Raw genomic sequence first — 6,000 nt, forward strand, 5'->3', positions numbered from 1 at the left:
ATGAATGTGCTCTTGGGTGAGTGGAGCACAACACACCATTATAATCACTATGATTTCAGGTTAGGATATCAGTTAATTGCCACATATATTATTTTGCTTCCTACATTATGTCAGGAGAGTATAATAGAAAGGTGTTAACAACATCTGGGACTGTATTAATAGACTTAAATGCTGGGGGTAGGCAGAGCCTTCAGCATCATTAATGGAGTTTAAAAAGCAACCCATGAAGTATGTGTCTTCAGAAGGGAAGTCGTTCTCCTGCTGTACTCAGCACTGGTTAGGCCACACCTTGAGTCCTGTGTCCAGTTCTAGGCTCCTCAGTTTAAGAAGGATATTGAGACATTTGAATGTGTCCAGAGAAGGGCAACAAGGCTGGGGAGAGGCCTTGAGCACAAGCCCTATGAGGAGAGGCTGAGGGAGCTGGGGTTGCTTAGCCTGGAGAAGAGGAGGCTCAGGGGAGACGTTATTGCTATCTACAACTACCTGAAGGGAGGTTGTAGCCAGCAGGGGGTTAGTTTCTTCTCCCAGGCAACCAGGACCAGAATGAGGGGACAGTCTCAAGCTGTACCAGGGGAGGTTTAGGCTGGATATTAGGAAGCAGATCTTCACAGAGAGTGATTTTCCATTTGAATGTGCTGCCCAGGGAGATGGTGGAGTCACCATCCCTGGAGGTGTTCAGAATAGGATTGGACGTGGCACTTGGTGCCATGGTTTAGTTAGTCATGAGGTGTTGGGTGCCCGATTGGGCCTCATGATCTCTGAGGTCTTTTCCAACCTTATTGTTTCTATGAATCTGTGATTCTAAGATCAAGATTGACAGCCTTTAATGGTGGAGTTTCCCTTCTTTTCCTTTTTCTTTTTATTTGTTTTAAATCACTCAAATGTCTGAGCTATTTCCTCATCATGTTTTCAATTCCATGGGCAGTTCCAAGTGCACACAAAGCAATTATAAGCAATCACAGGTTCAGTATGCAAAAAAGGAATGAGAACAAGAAAAATGAGAATTCAAAGTTATTAATTCCTAAAGGAAAGATTAAAAAACAAACAAAAAACCACAGACCCTGTGGAGACCTCCAAGTCCTGGTGGAAACATAAAGATAAAAGCCACAGGCAAAGAGGCAAAGAACAGTCCCATTCTTTGGATTATGTTAACTGAATCATGATTCCCTCAGTCCCATTCTTTGGATTATGTTAACTGAATCATGATTCCCTGATTGAAGGTAAAAATTTACTTGAAGTGAGGCATTAATTTCTCTAATGAAGTGCTGGAAAGAAATTAAGACAATTTTGCAGTTAATGACATTGTCCCTTGACCACACAGGTACAATTCCTTTCTTTTCTTTTCTTTTCATTCCCATAAAGAGCACAAGCTTTCTGCAATGTAAATCTAAACTGCAGGTTTCTCTGAGTGATTGTGAAGGGTGGGCTACAATGTGGATAAGAAGAATATCCCAATGGTACTGCGTTCAATACTCAATCCTAAGTTTATTGGAAGAGGATTTCCAGTGCTCTTCATTCACAGGAAGTCCTCTAAGATAAAGGAATTTAAAGTGAGAAAGAGGATTTCATTGGAGCCTTTTCCAGTGCAGTACACTGCAGTAGAATGTTCATCCATTCACAGAGAAATGCCTTTCCTGGGCTCAGGTTGTGCTTCCAATAATTAAACTGTGTACAGGAGGCAGTCAAATGCCACACTGTTAATTTTATGCTAAGCAGAGCCCTATTGACTTGCTGCACTTTCCCAGACTTCAGCTGAAGTTACATGCAGCCCACCAAGAATATGGAGCAGACTTTTCTATTAACTGCAAGCCTGTAGAATGCTGTATGGTAAGTCCAAGTATTTGACAGAGCAAGAAGACGACAGGAGTGGGGTGGTTTACTACAGAGCTCATGCTGCCAGCCATGCAGTTTATTCAGTAATCCTCTTGGGAATTCACCCTGACATATTTCTTTTTACTCAGTCTATGCAGTTCTCCCAGACTGTTCAGCAGTTCCAGCACTGCAGAATATAAGACTTCACTCCTTTTTTTTTTCTGGTATGGGAATTCTAATGAGCTCCAGGGCTGTTTCTTCTATCTCATCTCTCTCTTGCTAATGTGTTGTCACTACCACTAGAATGAAGTGCCACCACACGAATGGCCAGAACATACAAGAGGTTACAGGAATGGAATGGAATGGAATGGAGTGGAATGGAGTGGAATGGAATAGAATAGAATAGACTAGAATAGACCAGACCAGGTTGGAAGAGACCTTCAAGATCATCGCATCCAACCCATCATCCAACACCATCTAATCAACTAAACCATGCAACCAAGCACCCTATCAAGTCTCCTCATAAACACCTCCAATGATGGTGACTCCACCACCTCCCTGGGCAGCACATTCCAATGGCCAATCACTCTATCTATGAAGAATTTCTTCCCAGCATCCAGTCTGTACCTCCCCTGGCACAGCTTGAGACTGTGTCCTCTTGTTCTGGTGCTGGTTGCCTGGGAGAAGAGACCAGCCCCTGCCTGGCTACAACCTCCCTTCAGGTAGTTGTAGAGAGCAATAAGGTGTCCCCTGAGCCTCCTCTTCTTAGAAGAGATGAGCACAGTGGCTGCAGAAGTCTCCTAAGTCTTCAGGACCGCAGCCTGTATTCAGACTTGTGCTATGGATCTGTGTCCCACTCTGTGTGCCTGTCAAGGCAGTATGGAAAATGATGCAAGAAAACCTGGTTTCTCTGCCTGCCCCTGCAGAGTTCAGCAGTGGTAGTGCCTGGATGATTAGGATAGAGCTTGTTTGCACAGTAAAGTCCACTCAAGTCAAGGGAAATATTTCAATTATTTCAAGTGGGCTGTGGATTGGAGTTATAATTGAAGCTTCCTTGCCCAGTGTTATTGCAAAGTCAGTCCTGACCCATTGCAGCAAGCATCAGCAGTGCTCTCACAAACTGCAGTCATTTAAAACTAGTGAAATGCATCACCCTATGGAAGTAATTTCTTTTTATTCTTTCAGGATATGATTTATTTGTAGATCATTCATGGTGGGTTGCAAACATCACAGACAACTTCTGTTTCTTACAATGCAGGCATCTGATAGCTATTGAAAGCGAACAATGAAAATTAAAGCATAGAAGAACTGCTTTAGTTCTCCCCTTCCTTTCATAGACTCATAGAATCATAAAATCAACCAGGTTGGAAAAGACCTCAGAGATCATCAAGTCCAACCTATTACCTAATACCTAACACCTCCTGACAACTAAACCATAGCTTCAAGTGTCCAATCCTTTTTATAACACCTCCACCACCTCCCTGGGCAGCACTTTCCAATGGCCAACAGCTCTCTCTGTGAAGAACTTTCTCCTCACCTCCAGCCTAAACTTCCCCTGGCACAGCCAGGTGCTGGGTGCCTGGAAGGAGAGACCAACCCCCACCTGGCTACAACCTCCCTTCAGGTAGTTGTAGACATCAATAAGGTCTTCCCTGAGCCTCTTCTCCAGGCTAAACAACCTCAGCTCCCTCAGCCTCTCCTCACAGGGCTGTGCTCCAGACCTCTCATCAGCCTCCTTGCCCTTCTCTGGACACAGTCAAGTTCTCAATGTCCTTCTTAAATTGAGGGGCCCAGAACTGGACACAAGACTCAAGGTGTGGCCTAACCAGTGCTGAGTACAGGGGCAGAATGACTTCCCTGCTCCTGCTGGCCACATTACTGCTGATGCAAGCCAGGATGCCATTGGCCTTCTTGGCCTCCTGGGCACGCTGCTGAAACAAATTTCCCCCAACTGAAACAAATGGGAGCAGTAAAGGACACAGAAATATTTTGTTTGTTTGTTTGTTTGTTTGTTTTTCCTTTTATATTGAATATGCCTTTTCCTTTGAAGAAACCCACAAAGTATTTGTTCAGCTATACACACATTTCATGACAGGCTACACATGCTTCACAAGAGATTACCTTTGCAGCCAGAGCTGCGATGTAACAAATTGGCTAAATCAGATTTCAGGCGTTTCAAATGGAAAACCTTGAGAGACTGCCCAGCTTCTGTAGCCATTCAGGGGTGATGCCACGAGCAGCTCAGCTTTCTAATGGAGAAGACAGGGGCCACAGATACACATATAAATCTGACTGGAAAAGTGTCTTAAGTCACATACTCCTTTATAGGAATGCTTAAGAATGCTGATCGTTCACCTGCCGTGAAATAACCTGTGAGATGAGTTGAGTGGGGCACATCATCAAAGTTCAGTAAAAGCAGTTTTTTCTTCTTAAAACACAGGGGACAGAGTTTCCATTTTGATTTGGAGTCTTTATTTTTTGAGGGGTTGGTGGTTTTATTTGTATGTTTCCTTTTCTTTCTTTCTGTTCTTTGTGACGGGGTGCTGTTGGAATTTTTTATTAAGGGCAGCTATAAAAAGTCTGGACTAATGTTGTCTCCCTGGAATAGCTGATGATAAAGCAAGGACTGCACATGCAATCTGAAGTTTGACTCTGTCTCTGAAAAAAAAAAAATGTTTGCCTTCCTCATGGGCTGATTAGAGTGATACAATTATACTTCCAATCCAATCTGTACCATCAGCGTCAGCAAGAAGACTTATTTAACTCATCAAAATCTATTTAGGCTCCCCAGAAGTGACTTGACTACAATGCATAAATATATTCAGAGGGAGAAGATATGAAGTGATAAGTGACTATTCAGTATACCATAAAGGCACAGTAACAACCACTGGGTGAAAGATAAAATATGACTCACTGAAATTAAAGTACTAATCATTTAATGGCTGCAAGGGAAACTGCTGGTGTAAGACTGGTTAAGTAGTTTGTAGGTATCACCTCTGTAGAGATTAATAAGGACTGGTAGGAACTACTTCCAGAAGCAAGTATTTCAGGAGAAGCTGTTTCTGTCTTGGGGCAGGAAGGTGAGGGTGTGCTATCTTCCTGACACTCCTTCCAGCCTTCCTTTCTGCTGTGAAATCAGCAGAAAAAGCTGCCAGACTCCCAGTAATGATAATGGCCAGCAGCATGCAGAAGCTCAAAGCAGCATTCATAGAATCATAGAATCAATAAGGTTGGAAGAGACCTCAAAGATCATCAAGTCCAACCTGTCACCCAAGATCTCATGACTATTAAACCATGGCACCAAGTGCCATGTCCAATCCCCTCTTGACCACCTCCTGCTCACCTCTTTATCCACTGAATTTGGGTGATTGGAATAAGGTCAGTGCTAACCCTCTTGGACTCTATAGGCAGAAAGATTTGATGAGCAACAGAAAAGGGATTGAAAAATAGGAAAAGCATTTTCCCAGATGCTGCAAGATGTTTTTAGACAGTGGCAAGTGCAAGATAAGGCTGGAATGTCAGTGTCCTCATAGTTCCTCCACTGCTGGGCCTGGAAGAGCATCTCCAGAAAGCTGGATTTCAGGAAAAGAGCTTGAACTTAGAGCTCCTCTTCATTTCTCTAAGCAAAAATCAGACTGATGAATGGGAAGTGGCTATGTTCACTGACAACTCCTTGTTGAAGATCACTGCTGATGGGAAAGTGCTGAACTGGTTTGTATGCCAAACATGGATCTTCTGTCCAAAGAGAGCAAACCATGAGGGTGCCATTGCTTCTGTGAAGGGCACCTGGCTTCTGCCTAAAATGGCAATTCAGCCAAAGATAAGCTTCAGTAGCCCCAAAGATGCATCCTATCTGTTCAGCTGTTCTTCTACTGTCCATCTTGACCTCCTTTTGACCTACCCAGCCTCATACAGAACATTTCACAGCAGTTACTATAAATCCATCCCACAGGGAAAAGGAGGAATAAATCATGTAGCTTCATCTTCTCCCATTCCCATACTCATTTGCATTATTTATAGATAATGAGATATCAGAGACTTCTTTCCTCCTCTTATGGTGCATGCTGCCCTCTCAAAATTAGTACAGCTCTAGCTAGTGCTCTTCATTTATTGCATTGGAACTGAAGATCAACATTTCTCCTTTTCATCTGCATTCTCTAGAGTGAAAACTTGAACATGGAAGCTGAA

The sequence above is a fragment of the Dryobates pubescens genome, chromosome 16 (genome assembly GCF_014839835.1).
Source record: "Dryobates pubescens isolate bDryPub1 chromosome 16, bDryPub1.pri, whole genome shotgun sequence".
Taxonomy (NCBI): Eukaryota; Metazoa; Chordata; class Aves; order Piciformes; family Picidae; genus Dryobates; species Dryobates pubescens.